This window comes from Halictus rubicundus, chromosome 1, assembly GCF_050948215.1.
Source record: "Halictus rubicundus isolate RS-2024b chromosome 1, iyHalRubi1_principal, whole genome shotgun sequence".
In the NCBI taxonomy this organism is placed as follows: domain Eukaryota; kingdom Metazoa; phylum Arthropoda; class Insecta; order Hymenoptera; family Halictidae; genus Halictus; species Halictus rubicundus.
Genome location: NC_135149.1, coordinates 6,557,905 through 6,576,635, shown reverse-complemented (window position 1 = coordinate 6,576,635; position 18,731 = coordinate 6,557,905). Strand labels below are relative to the sequence as shown.

Sequence of the window (18,731 nt, the reverse complement as noted above, 5' to 3'; positions counted from 1 at the left end):
CAGTTTATGAGTGGACCGAGGTCTTCAGCTTCAAACTAACCCGTTTATGAGCAAGCTTGGACCCTTTATACAGTCAGATTTGTTTAAAAAAAGAAGGCAGTGGGAGTATGGTAAAATCTGGAAGGCATCTCTACAAATTTCCCCATATGCATGCACTTTCCCCTAATGACAGAGTTGTTTATCATAGCATATAGCCCGGGCCTTTTACAGGAAAAAACATGTGGTTTCAAGAAGGGAGTAAGAGACTCACGTAAGCAGAGTCTCAATACATAACAATGTTATTATCCTTGTTCGTTGTGCACTAGCGAGCTCCACTACGAGTCGTTGGAAGTTCCGGAACTCGTGGTGTGTACTACGGTGGTTACACCATATCCCAGCTTGGGGAGTGGGGAAATACGGGCTGGAAAAGTGGAAAAACGTGCGATTGGGTACCTTTTTCGGGGGGCACAACCTCTTGATTTTTGCACGCATTTTTAGTCCCGTTTCGCGCACCGAGTGAGGTTCTACTATACAGTGGATTCTCGATATATGTCCACAACACAGGTCTTGTCAGCGTCGTGTATCGTCCAGGACACATACCCGAGCCTTGTTATGTTCACACTCCTCGTCGTCCGAGATCACTCAAACTTCGTTTATCATCCAGGCCTTGGCAGCATATATAGAAAAATCACTGTATTTCTATAACATGTGAAATTATAATTGATCGTCTCACACTTTGGTCCGCTACTGTGTGGTCACAGAATGTTCAAATAACAAGCGACCCCGTAGACTGATGCGCAGCGATTTTTATGAAACTTTGCGCAAGTGTTCATCAGACCTACCTGAGAATTTAGCGGTATTTCGATCATACCCATTTTTTACTTTAAGGGAGAAATCAACCCTTCCATCTGAACCGGCCATTCCACGTAAGTGCTTATGAATCGGAAACGTCGAAAGATAAGAAAACATGGTTGAAGTAGAAGTTATATCGTATCTTTGAGCGCGTAAAAATCATTCTCAAAATTTTTGTTCAGAGAAAAATGATTTTTTCGAAAAAAGTTTCGCAGAGATTTATGGGGTCAAAGATACGATACAACTTCTACTTCAACCATTTTTTGATGTCTTTCGTTTGTGATTTACGAGCACTTGCGAGGAAGGGCCGGTTCGGATGAAAGGGTTGATTTCTCCCTTAAAGTAGAAAACCATAAAGTCTAACGAACACTTGTGCAAAGCTTCATGAAAAACGGAGTGTCTCAGCCACCGGGGTTTCCTTGTAAGATTTCTAAATCAGTCGCACGGCTACGGGCGTCTGATGTTTTCCTGGGAGAAACCGGTTGGAAAGCGAATCGGTCAATTAACTGGGGGTGGGGGGAAGAAATCGATGAAAAGCGACAGGGTACCGACCGAATGATAGCATGAGCCGGCGTTAACGACTTGACAAGGACCGGCCGTGTTATTAAGCCGGAATGCCGGGTATCGATTTCTCGGGCGTACGCAGAGATCCGCGCGCGGTCCGCGAATTCCCGTGGCGTGCCTTCGACATGTGGAGCGTGAAGATGCCAGCGGCGTCACGCAAACATGCTGTCTGTCGGATGAAATTAGACGGTCAGACCGCAGCTTCTGGGTATGTAATAGTTCGCTCATGGGTATTTAACGAGTTTTGCTTCGTAATAGTTTAATAAAGTTCGCCTGGACGCCGTTGGATTCTCTCTGTTCGTCTAGCTGTCCGTTTCTGTCGCGCCGGCAACCAGTTTCACCGTCTTCGCGCCTACGGTAGTGATCGCTTAAAGTTGCTAAATCTGTCACACTTAAATTTCCACGACCCATCCCCACTCTTCCCCCTCTATTTAATGCCACAAGCCCAACGGAAACTCATTTCAATAGATAAGGAAAGGAGGCAGACGCACTTCAAAGACGTGCCGCGATCGCGAAAGGTAATCATGCAACGGAGAAAATTTCAAATTCGGCCATTTTTGCCTTATCTTTCCGAATGTAGTACCGGTGGATTCTTGAGACGTTCCTGATTAAAATGAGTCCAAACACGACATACATTGGACTGGTTTTATAGACACTGTAAATAACAAAAATAGGGATATACATATGTATGATTGCTATACAGAGTGTCTCACCTAACTCGACCATTTAAAACATCTCGCTTGTTTTTTATGATAGAAGAAAATGTCAGAGAAAAACATTAGTTGGTTCAGAGAGGCAAATATTATGCTGGGCAAGAAAATTATATATTATATTATTTATTTTAGTTATATTTTTTGAGATTTCAAGGTCATCGAAATTTTTTCAACTGGAATCATATATTTTTATTATCACTATATGATAGCTGAGGTCAAGACGAATCCAACGACCTATAATATTATGACCTTCACGTGACCTTGAGTTTGTTATCGCCAACGATTCCACACCCTACATTTACACTCCATGGACGCTGGTGTACAACTTGTCGAAGCCATTTCGGGTTTTGAGTGCACCAATAATGCATATTATGTGTATTCAGTTGTTGTATATTTGCCCCTTTGAACCAACTAATGTTTTCCTCTGAAATCTTCTTCTATCATAAAAAAACAAGCGAGATATTTTAGATGGTCGAGGTAGGTGAAACATCCTGTATATAAAATTTGTGGAAGTGGACCAAGTTACGTCGTGTTTGCTCATTTTAGACGGAAGAATTTTAACGATTCAGTGATGAATTTGAAACGGTATGACAAAAATGACCGAATTTGAAATTCTTTTTATTGCACGTTTATTATTAAATCTTTCTGAAGTGTCGTACCTCGACCGTCGACTGCATCTAACTCGATTTCGCTAATTATATTCATTCTCTGGCTTCGTGGTGCAAAGCTCGAGTCGATTTCTCCAAGAGAAACGTCGAAGACAAACGCCGAAAAAATTGGTTTCCATTTTTTTAACTATGACACACACTAGGAAAAAAGATTTTTAAATAATTGGAGATAGTGTTAATGACAATACCTTATTATCGAAATAATTTCCAAAGGAGTTACTTTTAAACTTCAATATGGAATCTGTATTTTTTCGTGTTTTTCATTTCTCACGACCAGAATTTGCAACTAAAACATCAGAAAAAATTCTCGAATATGAAGTTCGATATGGTAAATGTGTCAAAGTTTTTTTTTTAGAATGTTTAGATGCATTAAATAGGGGGAAATGGGGTAAAAACTGGTTTTTCGTTTTTCCACCGTAACTACCCTTACGGACGAGATATAGGACTGAAACTTGGTAGGAAGGGTTCTCTCTTGGTAAGCTATCGTATGAGCCATTTCCAACTCGAAATAGGCTGATCAATGTTTTTGACCCCATAAACCAACCGGGTCCTCCAAGTGAGAAATACTGTATTGTCCAGAAGCTACGTACTTTTAACGCTACCTCAGTTATGACAGAGTTCTTTGTTGAACGCTCACGGGTTGCTGACGACGTGGGACACTGCATGGGTAATTTGCGATTGTGAAAGGCGGATAACCTACCGGAACAATGTTAGGCGCTTGCGATACCGTGGGTCGGATAAATATTTGTGCACCCGGCGTTTTTTCGCGGTAATTTTATGGTGGGACGTCGCGCGTTAATACGATCTTAGCTTTTCTGCGTGATGCGGCCTCGTAACTCCGAAAACACGTGGCACAAGTGGTTACCTGGTTTACGAGTTGCCTACTTCGCCTGTAAACAAAATGGGAGGCAGTATAATTTCTCTTTTATTCCTGTTTAGTTTGATGGAATGCGCGCGCATTTCTTTATCGTTCGCTGTTGTTCGTTTTACGTTTGTTTCTTGCTGCAACGAAGGGTGCAAATTCATATTGTTTACGCCTCGGTTAGCAGCTGCTTTTGTTAACTTTGCAACATTGATTTTAATTTAATTCGTTGTTTATTGAACAACGATATTTAAGTGTTTCAATACAATTCGACGATCGTAACGATAAATTTTATGGACTCCAACATGTCCCTACCTAGCTGTATGATAAATTTCATGATTCTGTGTTTCATTTGTAAACAAATATGAAGAACATGGTCATATATAAAAAAAAGTAGATATATATGGCTCTACATCTCTTTAAATATCTCCGAAACTAGTACGCGGATAAAAAAAAGTATCCTACGAAAATTGCTAGTCTTTTTACGTACAATAAGATCCCATAATAGAAAATATAGGTTTCCATTTGAAAAAACGAAGTTGACCTTCGAATGACCTTGAAAACGCCACCCAAATAAAATACTGATACTGCCCCCCTCTTTCCCCCTTGAAATCCTTGGACATGTGTTTTACACTTTTTAAATATCTTTCATACTTTTCGAGATATTCGGCTGGAAAGTTTTCAAATGAACACCCTGTATATATAAGTATGTAAATGATCGAAATAGGAGATTTTTATTTTGCATAAAAATGTGCTATCTGCAAATAACAACAGTGACGTTTGGGCAGGCATGTATCCTGTAAATGGACAAAATCAACAGTCCAGTTATTCATTGCAACGTGTCCCAAATTGTTTGGAAACACGTCGCACAATAGATTGATATGCAAGAATCACTACAAAACGTATCAAACAAGTCTCAATCCCATCCCTAGCTATCTGACAGCTCACCCTTGCTATCAACTAAACTAACATTCGATCGATCATCCTACGATTCCAGTCGTTGATTCTGTTGAAATTCGAATGATTCGAATGGAAACTGTGTCCGAGTTAAAAAAAAGCCGATGATCGATAGACAGGTATCTGTGAAGGAATCTTTTCTGTTTGGCCGAGAATGGCAATTTATTTCTATCGATCATCTTTGTTTGTATTTCATAGCAGTGATATTGTGCAGGATTGCATAGATGAATTGGTTTGTCCGGTACCTGACCACAACAGTAGCCTTACAGTCTTTTAAAAACAAGTAAGGAATTAATGTTTGCTCAAAAGTAATTTAATTTTAAATACCAATAATAATTTCCGATAGTAATCATTGATCTTTGATCGATTTAATTAAAAGACTGAATAATGTAAATAGTATTTTCGATTTTAAGCCATTGAACCATTTTGAGTATTATTATTTTATTATTTATCACTGCTTTAAATCAAAGTGAAAAAATAAACATAAGGATGATAATATTATGTGATAACATTAACACTGAATTGGGCGAAAATATGTTAAGCAAACGCACTATTCGCCGATGGCAGAAGATATTCAAAACTGGAATGACAATTTTCCAAGTGGAGAATTTTCATAACAATTCAATTTCTAGATACACTCTTGGAATTCGTTGCCAAAGAGAATTGATTACAATAGTGATACATCAATAAATAAGTTTTATTTAGAAGAAACAGTGTTCCTTTAGTGTTACTGTCAAAAATCGGACATTTCATATGCAATAACCTAATATTAAAATTAGTGCCACTGTATATCAATTTAATAATACTAAAATTAACTAGAATATATTTAATGAGAATTGTTAGTTAGATGAGAACTTCGTTATTAACATTGTTATTGGTAGACTGCGGATCTTTATGCAAAATAAAAATTGTCCGCATCGATTACAAGAAATATAAATCAAGTAGAATGTTATTTCTTCGTTTGCTAATTATAATAGATGCGAAATAGCATATTGTGACATTTGAGATTTAAAAATTTTTCCTACAATTTCAAATTTTATCTACTCAATTTTATTATAAATGCATAAAGATCCGCAGTCTAGGTATCAGTAATGCCGATCGTTTCTATGAATAAAATAGGTAAAATTTAAATAAACGCACACAACTCTTAGCGGCAGTCAACGTGTTAAATGAGAAAATACATTATCATATAGCACCTGTGCTCTAAAATTTAGATAATAGTTATTGTGCATATAAATCCCCAATCTACATATAACATTGACAAAGAATTTTCCGCAGGCAGAAAGAATGTCATCGGCATTTGTGTCCCGCTAAGTACAATCACTATAACACCTACGCTCGATTGAGTCCGCACAGGCGTCGAATAATGTTACGCAAGCCTTTCAGCGCAAGTATAAAGTTGCCGTCAATAGAGTCGACGAGTTTATTACTCGACGGCTAAAGTCACGAGCCGAGATTGAAATATTTATCCCTCACGGTCGGGATTTTCCGGGAACGATTTCATGTCTAGCTTGAAATTCTATACCAGACAGCTGCGGATTACGTCGGGACTAACAGTCTTCGACAACACGGTCGACCTCCTGCGATAGTCGCTTGACGCCTCGATCCTTTCGGATCTACCAATGGGGAGGGGGGGGGGGGCATTCGACTGATCGTTGTACGATCCAGGAGCCGTAAGTGTGTAACTGTAAATTGGAATTGCTCGGAAGCACCGATATTACACCGCTGTAAAAATACAACGTGTTACATAAAGTTGCGTGAAGCAATTCCCGTGGACGTGACTGCATCAAGTTGTCAAGTTTAACGATCATAATAATTTAAGCGGATGTTTTCCATCCACCGTGAACATTGTCCTCGGAATTATGGCTAGATTAGTGCCCCGTAGGGGGACTGTCGAATCGCAAAAGAAGTCGATGACTTTTCAATCTTGATAATGATGTATTTCGTACGAAACAATAAATTGGAGGTTTAATAAAATTTAATGGAATTGACTTAATACAATTGATATTTAATTAGCGTTTAACATTGATTTTAATTTGACTTTTGACAATACTGTCAAATAGTGAAAGATGTTAATGGCCTACTTTTCAATATTGATACATGTATCATGTTTGAAACATTAAATTGAAAGACCGTGATGGGTACATATAATTGAGTGACACATAATGAAATCGATATTTTGGGTAGCGTTTAACATTTAATTTTATTTTCGTAAAGTAAAATTTATTTATTCAAACTGCTCGTATAAATCATATATTGGGATAAATAATTTTATATTTCATTTAATTTATATTCGCTCATATTTCATTAACTTAGTAATATTTGTTTTTCGTATTAATGGATGTATAAAGTTGCAGTATCATATAAGCTTTTACATTTTAATGATATAAAATAATTCATTTTTATATTAATTTCTTGGTTGTTAGTAAGTTCTAAAAAATTACGATGAGTATTAAAGAATTTAGATAAATTCTACTGCTATAAGAGTGCCGTATTATTTATTAAATTAATTACTTACTCTCCAATACTCTAATGTAATATAGTATTTGTTCTCCGGATGTCTAGACAAATTTTTATTTTCTGCTACATCGTGTTTTAACGCATTTATTATATTATATTTTGCATAAAAAGAGTGAAAATAATTTCACACACGTCATTATTTAACCCTTTGCATTTCTATGTCGAGGCTGAGTTGACATTTAACAGATGTTTATAAAATTCTGGAGTGCAAAAGATTAACATGATAATACATAGGTCAATACAATTAAGGAAGCCTATGTCATTCCTCTGTGAAATTCTTTTTCTTCAAAAAAGGGATATATTATATTTTATAAAGTACTGTAACTATGAAAATTCTGATAAAATCATGCATAAAGAATATTTCACAAACACAGATAAAAGATTTCACACATTCCCACACGTTCCACGAAAAGAAAATTTTAATAGAGTCACCACTAATTAAACTTCCCATTCATTAATGATGGAAACTCTCTCCAAAGTCCTATAAAATACCCTTAAAAAGAGTCTAAAATTTGCATAATTAATTCAGCCAGGAGTCTACAAACCGTTCCAGACCCAGTAGATTCGTGTAATCGCTTAAACTGTTCTACTTGCAGCCAGGGTTACACCGTTAATCTTGCTATAACCTCAACAACGATTTCGCCTAATTCGCGACGCTGATGGTTCGGAAGATGGTGAGTAATTCGGACTTGTAAAACATGCTGTAACATAGTATCTGTCTCGAGGTCTGATATTTCCAGGGACGTGTTTGAAATAATTATTTAATGAAAGTTCAGCATTGTTGGGGGAGAGGTGGGGAGCAGAGGGGTGTGGCAAAAAGGAAAACAGTTTCGCGTGGGCGTAAAACGCCTTTGGAACGGTAGTCGCATTTAAATTCTACATTCAGTCGCAATATCCCGGGACGAATCACGGTACAATAAGTGGCACCAGATGGTGCCTCCTAATAAGCGGCGCGCCTTTGCACCCTTCATCACCAACGACCACCCCCGCAAACCTAATTCGACCCGGGCTGCGCGAAAGACAAGGCCTGTGCAACTTCAATTAACAAATTCTTGCCGAGGGAATCTCTGCGACTCTAATTAAGGAAGACCGGAGAAATTCTGCCGAGGGACCATCCCCTGGTAATTTGTTTAAAAATATTGCACCCTCGCCGAACGGCACCCGCGAAATTGATATGCTCCAGGGAGGCGCGGGCAATTTCAGTGAGTGAATGGAAACAGAGGACCATTCCAGGATGATATAATACATACTGTAATTCAATCCGTGTCTTCGAAAAGGAGAATTTCGATTGGCCACGTTTCAACAAACTTAATTTTCGTTATTTTAAAGTTTTCTGCAATCGAATTTATTTTCATTGCAATTGACTTATTACTAATGGACGGTCTTACATTGTGTATGCGTGGCAGATTTTATTAGTTCTGGGACGAAACATTTCCGTTTCTAATCATTTCTGAATCATTTAGCACTTTTGAAACGAATTTTTAATAAGAAATTTTTTATTTTATATATGATATGGTAGTGCCACCAAGGACTGTAAAATAACGTATTTAAATGAAAGATTCAATAAAGTATGTTTTTGATTTCTGTTGTAATTTCATATATTACTAATTGATGTCCTGTATTATATATGTATGATTTTAATAAATAATTTCTGGACAAAATATATCTATTCGCAACGATTTCTGAAGCATTCTATTACATGAAACTAGACTGTTACATGAAATATTGAATATTCTGACTATTACATGAAGTATTGAAATGGATTTTTGAATTAACTATATTATTCATTTCTGCTGCAATTTGATTTACTACTAATTCCTGTCCTGTATTGCATGACTGATTTTATTAAACAAGTTGTTAATAAAATATTTCCATTTGTCAATCTCTGAATCGTACGTTGGTATTTGTGAAAGGAATTTCTAATAAAAGCTTTTAAAGGAATTTTTAATAAAAGCGTAATTCAATGTAATTATAACGCTGCTTAAACTGCACGAGTCCAAGTTTATTGTTGTACTATCTTTCTAAACGAAATTATTACTGTTTAAAAACAAAAAGAAATTATTACGTGCACAATTTTTCGAGAATGCGATATTTAGTGTTCAAATCAGGGACCAGAACTGTTATAACCAAAAAGACAAAAAGTCATGGAATAACAATTATTTCATCAACTAAAATCGTATTGGTTACAAATAAGGATTATAAGTTATAAGTAACCGAAAATATTTTCTCCTGTTGGTAAATGTTATCGTTGAGAGAAATTCATTTCGATCACTTATAACAGTTATCAATGAGAGAAATTTATTTCGATCGCTAATAATAGTTATTATTAAATAGTACAACTTTCAAATGGTAGACAATCAATTATTTAATAAAGTTTGTATTCGTAAAATTAATTGCTACAATCAAAATTTAATGTGACAAACATAAGTTTTTCCAAATTTTCTCCTGACAAATTATACCGCAAATCATCTAACGTTAATTTTAGAGAAGGAAAGGTTTGTTCAACGCTAACCTGAGTTGCGAGCACAGCGTGAATTATGTACGCTAGTTACGATAAATACGGAAGTCTATATTTTTAATTTTCCCAGTTGAAACAATTTTGAAAATTTTTTCCAGATTTTGTGTTGTTCTTATGATCTGTTGATTAGTTTTGTTGTACGAAACCTTCTCAATAAATTTCGTAGGCTTGCTCCATCCGAAAAAGAGTACACAACTCAGTAATTAAATAAGCAACTGAAATGAATTTTCTCATCAATAATTATTATGAACAAGTGGAAAGAAATTCGATCATCGATAACTGTTATGAGCGATAGTAATAAATTCCTCTCATTAATAACTGTTATGAGTGATCGAAATGAACTTCTCTCATTGGTAAGTGTTATGAGTGATCGAAATGAACTTCTCTCATTGATAACTGTTATAAGTGATCGAAATGTACTTCTCTGATCGATAACTGCTTTGAGCAATCGAAACAGTTTTTCTTCATCGATAACAGTTATCGAGGAGGATCCAATTTTTTGCACACCAATAACTAACTCTCGGTTAACTACTCTTGGTTATTTGTAACCAAAAAGTATAAAAATCGAAAATTTTCAATCACTTTGTTCTTCGAATTTTTTTCTTTATATTTCGTGCTGATTATATAAAATTTCACTATACAGGGTGCGGCGCTTAGTCCCCACGATTTTTCAGCCCCTTCGGATGGTCGGACAGAAAAATGTTTCTTACCAAAGCTAATCAGTATTTAACCGTCAAGAAATTGCCATATTTTAAATTTAAAAAAAAAATCGATTTTCAACAAAAAATCAAGGTCGCTGTCATATCTTTTAATGGAACTGGGTATTTTTAACTCCATAATATTGTAGGCGACGTCGAAACGAATTCAACGACCTGCTATACAATGACTTTCAGATGACCTTGAAAGATAATATCGCCATGAATCAATTGTCAGAATATTTGAAATGTTTCGACGGTACGTAATAGCAACGCCTCGCATTTAGAGGTAAACTTTTTGGAGAAACTGCGCGAACTTGTGATTACCTCGAGCTCTGATATCCGAACGATCGATACAGCCTGATCCAGAGGAACATATCCAAGGAAGCCCTAGCGGCTAGAGACTCGCCTAAGATTTTCCGAGCCACATAAATCTCAGAAATTGTCTTATCGTCTTGCTAGTTGATACAGTTCGGTAGTGTCCCAAGAAACCAAGAAGTCGAAGCTTCGAAGCTCGGTGTGCAATCGACAAGGTGGAATGCGATTAGGAGCCATTTAGGCACTGTTGTGTCCCTGGAGCCTGCGTCTCTGGAGGATCATCCCATTATCGAGTGTCCTGGAAGACTGGCACGTTGGCTGGCAGCTTCGTTGGCCCTTTCTCTTCGTTGTCACGAGTTTCGTACGTAGAGGTCGTTAAAGAGTGCTGCTCTCAATCTCACGGCCCGCTCCTCACGATCAAGGACAAGGAGAAGGATCGAGGATGATCCGGGTGGACAGAAATGGAGAAAGATAAATGGTGAAGCAAACTTAAGAGTAAAAAGGCTGAGAGAAGGATCCTGTTGATAGGAGCAACTGGATGCATTTTGGAACTTTGATCGTGGCGTGTACAGAGTAATTAACATTGTAGAATCATTTAAATAAGTTGAGGATTTTATATTAACACTTTGTGGCCCAAAGTGTTTTCTTTTATTTCAGAACTTGTTGCAACATAATCTATTTCAATTATATTCCCATATATGTAGCTTTACTAACCTACTTAGTACAGCTGAGAAATTCGATGATACAATACGAATTCAGTCATATATTTTTTGGTTTTTAATTATTTCTTTTATGGAACCTGTATCGACATCTTTGTGACATTGCCTTCACTGAAACGACACCAATCCAGACACAATTTGGATCACATTTATATTTAATTCACGAAACAGAAGGACCTCCAGTATCCGAACTATTTTTTGAATCAAGAGAACATGATTTGCACAATAAATTGCGTCGTATATGGATCGCTTTGGATTGAACTGCTTACATTCGTAGAATTTTGACTTCTTCGAGGTTATGTTGAATTGCGAATTGAGCAGGTAAATACGATCAAACTTGTACCGTGTTTGATATCATTTTAATCGGTAGAATGTCACGAATATGTTGGCAAGTGTTTCATAAGAAAGATAATTAACCACAAAACTATATAAACGAATACAGATTTTCTCACGAGTATCGCGCACACATTTCTGTCTCATAAATCGAGACATCGTGTTCGAGTATCGAAGAAGAAACGGAGAAATGGGACGAAGGAACGATCACGGGACAAGGGGAGAGAGGAAAGGGCGAGGGGTGGGGGTTAAATAAACGATTAAGTGGGAGGGGAGGGAACGAACGACGCCGGGTGTCGGGCATCGAACTCTCGGCACAAACACCGGGGACGTGTTACGTCGGGCGAGAGCGATCATGCGGTATGTGCAAGTATCCCGAAGAGACATTGCGGGGCCACGTGAAATAGACTTGCAGGACTTAACGGTGCTCGAATTGCCGACGATCGTGCGAACTGCACTCTACCGGCACGACCTTATGACTGATTTCAATCGCGCCCGCACGACTCTATGCTTTATTCCAACGGCTCTGCCGCCGTGTCACTAGCGACCTCTCTCTCGAAAGAGAGAGACGGGTTTCAACTATATCCCCGCGAACTGCGAACTGCGTCAAGTTTAGAGAATTGACTCGCAGACTTCGCCTCGCGGGTTTATATTAGAGGCTCGTACTGTTATACGCACAGAATGACCCGCATCACCTCTTGAAAGCTACCGTCCAACATTGCCCCTAACTATGCATCGTACGTGTATAGCAGAATGTAGGAAAGGTCTGATCAGGATTACGATGACGAGGTAGTTATTGGCAGTCGCAGCAGATGCGTGAGAAATTAGTGGCATTAGTGTAACATCTGTTACACTAGGGTGGCTCTTATTTTTGACTTTTGAATTTTGTTTGTGTCCCCCTCCTCCCAGGATTGTTCCAATTAAGGGACCGGTCTCCGTAGATTCGCGATAAGGTAGAGTGACTCATTACCGCCAAAAAATGGTTTTACGTGCTTCAAGTTTTCGTCCTTAAATAAGAATATTTTGTCACTGGTAAACGGTTCATTCGAAAGAGGAAGGTTCAATGTAGTGCGCGAGATATTGCTGATACATGTTTGGTAATATAAGCGTTAGAAGTAAGCCGAAAATTTTTTGACGATGTGCATGCCGTGGAATCCAAGCATTTTTATGCCATTGGATGAGTTTTCTGGATGAAATCGACAGCAGCGCGCACTAGAAAATATCTCTAGCTGCAAATTGAGCTATATTTTGTCTTGATTCTCTGCGAAATAAAGCGAAAAACTTGAAGCACGTTTCTGGCGTCGGAATTCATAATATCGATAATACAGAGCAAAAAATGTGACAAGTTTAGTCACAGACTTAAGACCAGTCGGATCAAGACCAAGACGGATCTTAAGTCTGTGTCTGAAGGCTGTGAATGGAAATTATTAATTAAAAAGTCACGTGACTATCCCGGGCCCTTAATAAAAAAAATCTGTGCAAAGTTTGAGCACCTGCGGATAACGGGAAAACGTGCCCCGGCCCCTTAAACACTAAAATAATTAATTAAATGCTCATGAAATTATCTTTCTCAAATATTCTCTAAATTATTGACTGTATCGAAAAATATGTTCAACAAAACTTGTACATCTAGACGAGTGACGGTTTTCAAAAGAATTGAGAAAAATGTCAGACCAAAATCAAAAAATTTGTTTTGAAATTTGAAAACTAAAGATATTTTCATTATCTTTTATCAATAAATATCAACGAAAAATGTGCATTTTTTTAACTTGCGGAACTTACTTTTTTTTAGTTGCACATTATTTTACAGGAAATTGCATATTTTTTTATTATAAGTCAAAAAAATTTTCAGGTTCCACTTTATCAAGGGTAAAAGTCTTATAAAGACAATCACGTTCCAAATCCGTAGGACGGATTTTTTTTTTTGGTCTGAAATTTTTCTCAATTTTTTTGAAAACCGTTTGTTTTACGGAAAAAAATAAATAATCCAATATAAACGTTTTGTTGAACATATTTTTCGACACAGTGAATAAACTAGAAGATATTCGGAACAAACAATTTTCTGAACATTTAATTAATTATACTAATGTTTAAGGGCCAAGGAGCATGTTTTTCTGTTATCCGATCGAACTCAAACTTCGCATAGATTCCTTTTTTATTAATTGGAAGAATCCGGGGGGGGGGGGGGGACAAAATTTTGAAAAAAATTTTCGTCAAGAGTAAATAAGAGCCACCCTAATGTTACACACTTTCCATGTGCTCGTGCAATTTAGTTTTGTAAATCAGTTGACTATATTTATATTTATATTTATATACACAGCTGATAAGTTGTTTATTGCAAATATATTATGTTACGTGTCACCAGTGTCGTCAGTTTATACCCAACACCAAGGAAATGAAATTTAATTTATAAAATTGAAACTGGAAAGTCCGAATTTACCACAGCAAGTATTCCTTTGATGATAAGGGTAAATTTGATATGAAAAAATGGTGTACAATTTTATGAACAAACTAGTATCATTTTACTTTAGTATGTTTAATATGGTTTCTACGAAATTGTAAAAAAATTATATTATAATTGGATGAAAAGAAAAAAAGAAGCAGCTACTGCGTGTATGATTAAAGTAATGTAATCAGGAGACTCACCATGTAATAATGCCTGGATGTTACGGGTCTAGAATTAATCCTACTTGCAAAAAGTTCCAATGGTTTTTCCTGCAGCATGAATAAAATAATTTATGATTAATCAGAATAATTTGTACTTAAAAAAATGAGAACGAAAATGTATGGAAATATATATAAATAAATAATATAAGTTGAAATTAATTAATCTATTGGAATACTATATACTAAATCAAATTTTATTAGGATCTACGAGGTGTGAGGATATAACAAAAAAATCATTATTATAACAAATATTATCTTTCTTATTCTTGTATTATTAAATAAATTGTTTTGATTTTATTTGATTCTTGTGGGCATTGGTGTGGCATTCAACGTGTTAAGATCCTTCATTTTAATCACAGTAAATTTTAGACAGTTGTGTTCGCCGAAAATATTATAAAAAATATAATTTAGCCTTATCTATGACCGCTAAACATAATTTATACAGACCTATATCATCAAGATCATTTTGTTATTAGTAATTTATTTATTATAAGGAAATGGAATTCCACGTTTCAGACATAAATAAATAAATATTGATAACAGAAAAATCATTGTAAAATGGAAGTACTGACATTCATATTTGATCAATTTTATCTGAAAGTTTCATCATGATTCAATGTCCAGTTAATAATACAATATTTAGTTTATCCCGGGTGTAGACTGATCGAACATGTCTACTTAAAAATTTTATTTTTAAAGTTCCTTTAATTTTACATACGGTGAAATTTTAGATAGTTTTGTTTTCAACTGTAAATAGTTAATTTTAGACAGCTGTATTTACTACAAATATATAAAATCCAAAATCTATTCTAACCTATAACCACTACAATCAAAAGAAGCAAATCATTTAGCTGAGCAATGGCCTCTTCGGGTTACAAGAACCCTAAACGATTCACCCACGCAGCGTAATAGTAATTACAGAGCGTCGAACGCTTTTAACAATATGTACCAGCGTCGCGTGCATTTTCATCGCGTCAGAGAATGAATTTCTGGTATGCTTTCGAATCGAAACTGCCTGTCTGAATCGACAGCATGAATCTAGCTCAATTACGAAGCACGTGAATGACGTGTCTTAAACGTACACCGTCGGGCACCGTTAGATTGAGTAATGCACGATGCCGCTGCTGCCCGACTTCTATCGACTTGAATGACTGTCTCGCCGGTATTGACAGTCTTCCGGTTGCACGTTATCAGACCGTTACCACGTGAGTCTGAGGAAACGCAGAAAATGGACAGTATGCAATTGCCGCTGTCCTTGAAATGGAAACGTTAGGCAAATGACCCCGCCAACTACATACGAATACGATTGTTTGTGGTTATGTACAAGCAGAGTGGACGCAACTCCTCGTTTTCAAGTAGCAATTACTTGAAACGAGAATTGTACGTTCTCATTTAAAAGAAATTTATTTAAGCGATTTACTAGATAAAGGAGAATGACGAGTCTGTAAAAATTTGTATGTTATTGGATTCTACTAGATTTAATTTTCAATGGAATTTTGTAATAAATATAAATGATTTGCCAGATAAAGGAGAATATTGAGTAAAATTTGTATTTCATTGGATTTTACTAGATTTAATTTAGTGGAATTTTGTAATAAGTATAATCATTCTGAAATAAATATAAATGATTATTTTATTTGTATTTTATTTTGAAAATTTGTATTTTATTGGATTGTAGCAGATTTAATTCTGTGGAATTTTGTAATAAATATAATAATCCTAATTATAGTAAAAATGTGTATTTTATTGGAATTTAATAAATTCAATTCCGTGGAATTTTGTACATAAAGGAGAAATACTATTAAGCTTGTAGAAATTTTGATTTTAATAGACTTTATTGGATATGATACAGTGAAGTTCTGTAATAAATGCATCAAGATTAATAGTCTGTAATAAGTAGACTTGCACTTATGATAAGAACGAGCACATCAAACGCAAAATAGTAGAATCGTTATATTATTTTTATTTGTTGTATTATTTCCAACTCATTGAAATTATTATAAAAATAGATAAATATGTATAATATGAATATTATTTCCCATATTTAAACTGTGGACCTTTATGCTAATTCTCACATTCATACTTACACATTTTCGAGGTTTTTCTAAATATTGCAGTATAATGTAAATGCACATAGTTAATTCGCATAGCTAGTGTTTCTATTTTTTTTATTTTAGTCTGGTTACAAAGAGAAAGTAAATTTTTATAAACGGATTAGTTAGATGAAAGAAAAATATAAGATACGTTTATGAATTTAATTATTTGTTACATGACCTTCTGTCAAGAACTATAATTTAAATCAATCATATTCATGAAGCGTGCTACTGAATGTAACGACCAACCAGTAATAAATGAATTAAAAGTGAATATACTTCAACTCCAAATATTTATTAATAAGCAGTGCTTAATAGTACCTATAAATACTCCTTCATTATTCGTTTAGGAGATACATTTATCTCGTGTATAATTTTCTCGCTGCACGAACGCATATTATCCGCTACAGCGTGTTCCTTTCAGGCAAATTATAGTTCGAGAAAAATTGATCATTTGTGTTTGCTAAATATATTACACGAATTTAATAAACAGAAGTTTTAATGAGATAGTATGGAAGTTTATTTATTTCTTTTTGGACAAAATCTTTGAATACGGATAAACGAAACTTTCAATGAAATAACGTGGGTGTCCGTGTACTTTTTCTGTGTACAACTTTGCAATATGAATTATATGAAACTTTGAATGAATTAACATGAAGGTTCATTTACTTTATCTACTACATAAAATCTTTTAATATGAATATTATGAAACTTTTAATGAAACCTAGAAGTTCATTTACTTTTTATGTTTAAAATCTTACATTACGAGTACATGAAACTTGCAATTAAACAGCAAAGATAATTACAGTTTACAATCGCAGATACACAGTCTCCTTGTATGAGATCTTTTAAAGAGAGAACACAGAATAAGAATAAAACGATATAAACATTTCTTTACTTTTTTGCATAAGATTTATAAAAACAAACACAACTCTCAACATTAAAAAAAATTAATTTCTCAATTTAATCAATTAAATTTCACTTCACATGTTACTTACATTATTCAATAAAAGAACCATTAACAGACATAATAATGTCGACAAATGTACGCGTTACCTAAATTGCCATGTTTATTGCGATTTTATGAAGTCGATCATGGAAAGTATCGTCTCTGTTGGGAGACAGAATTCATCAAAAAATGAAACTAATTTCGTTGCTTTCACCATTCATGGCCGTTCGCCGCTTAACCTGCTGTTCGATTGCAATAATTGGTATCCTTGATCAACGTATCGAATTCGCGAGAAAGGAGGCAAGTAACGCGGAAGAAACAAAAAATTCGATTGGGGACAGATTAATACTGACGCGGTTAATCCGTGAAATTGTGCCGCGCGCTCTCGGCGATCCGAACGCAAACACACACAGGGGGGGGGGGGGGTCAGTAGCCTGGAAGATGGTGTTGCAACAAGCAGCTCGGCGACCTCGCAAACTGGTTTCGCACAAGTCAAGATCTAGATCGCGACCTTCTCGGAAAGCTGTACGCCTCTGACCTCGGTATCCAACTCTTCGGGCAACCTCGGGAATAGTGGAGGCCGATCCGGGGAAATTAAAAGTAAATAAAGCCGGCGTGGTTCGATTGATTTTATATCAGTTGGATTCACGGCTTGCCGAACCCTTCTGTATTTTAAAGCTTGTTCCTGTCCATTCGAGATTTGTTGGGTTCGTTGAAAACGTTAGGTTGTTGCGTATGAAATGTTCGATTTTAGACTGCAAACGTTATGAAGTGTTTAGAGCATCATTTTGCAAAGATTTGGAAATTTTTGTAAAGAAATCGGACGACTGTTTTGCATCGAGGTTTCTATCATTTGAACTATACAATGTAATTTTTTTAAGTCAAAATAGTTAAAATTGTAGGAGTTATATATAGCTCCTTGAAAAGGGGCATATAAAACAACGCCTTATTAGCTGACACAATTCCAGCCGTTCCATTGAGCTGAAATTAAGAAGTGAAGAAGCATTTTAATTAATAACTTAACGAAGTGTCGGCATTTCGAATTTTGATTTCTAGAAGTATATCGATATTTATTGAACTTTTTAGATTGTAATATTATTACGAATATTTATATTGTAATTTGTGTAATAAAATGCATTCAATGCTCTGACCATCAGTGTATAATGAGAGCTGCGGTCTTCGAACATCTATATCTTCGTTATTCTTACGAATTTAAACAAATCCTCCTGCAGACATATTTTTAAATACATATGCTTTGTGAAACTGCAAAAAAAGAAAAATCTTGGTTGAAGATTATGGTTAGCAGACCAGAATAGAAATAGAC

General features: G+C 35.7%; 1 protein-coding gene across 4 annotated transcripts in view; it reads right to left on the bottom strand.

The window, feature by feature from the left end:
- Pgant9 (polypeptide N-acetylgalactosaminyltransferase 9) overlaps positions 1-18,731 on the bottom strand; it is a 537,713-nt gene that overhangs the window by 303,416 nt on the left and 215,566 nt on the right. For 3 of the 4 annotated variants that reach the window (XM_076786727.1, XM_076786738.1, XM_076786719.1), the window contains one exon: positions 14,345-14,413. The exons of the other annotated variant lie outside the window; for it this stretch is intronic. The gene's annotated coding sequence lies outside the window, so the exon portion shown is untranslated. The remainder of the gene's footprint in view (positions 1-14,344; positions 14,414-18,731) is intronic. 4 annotated transcript variants of the gene reach the window in all.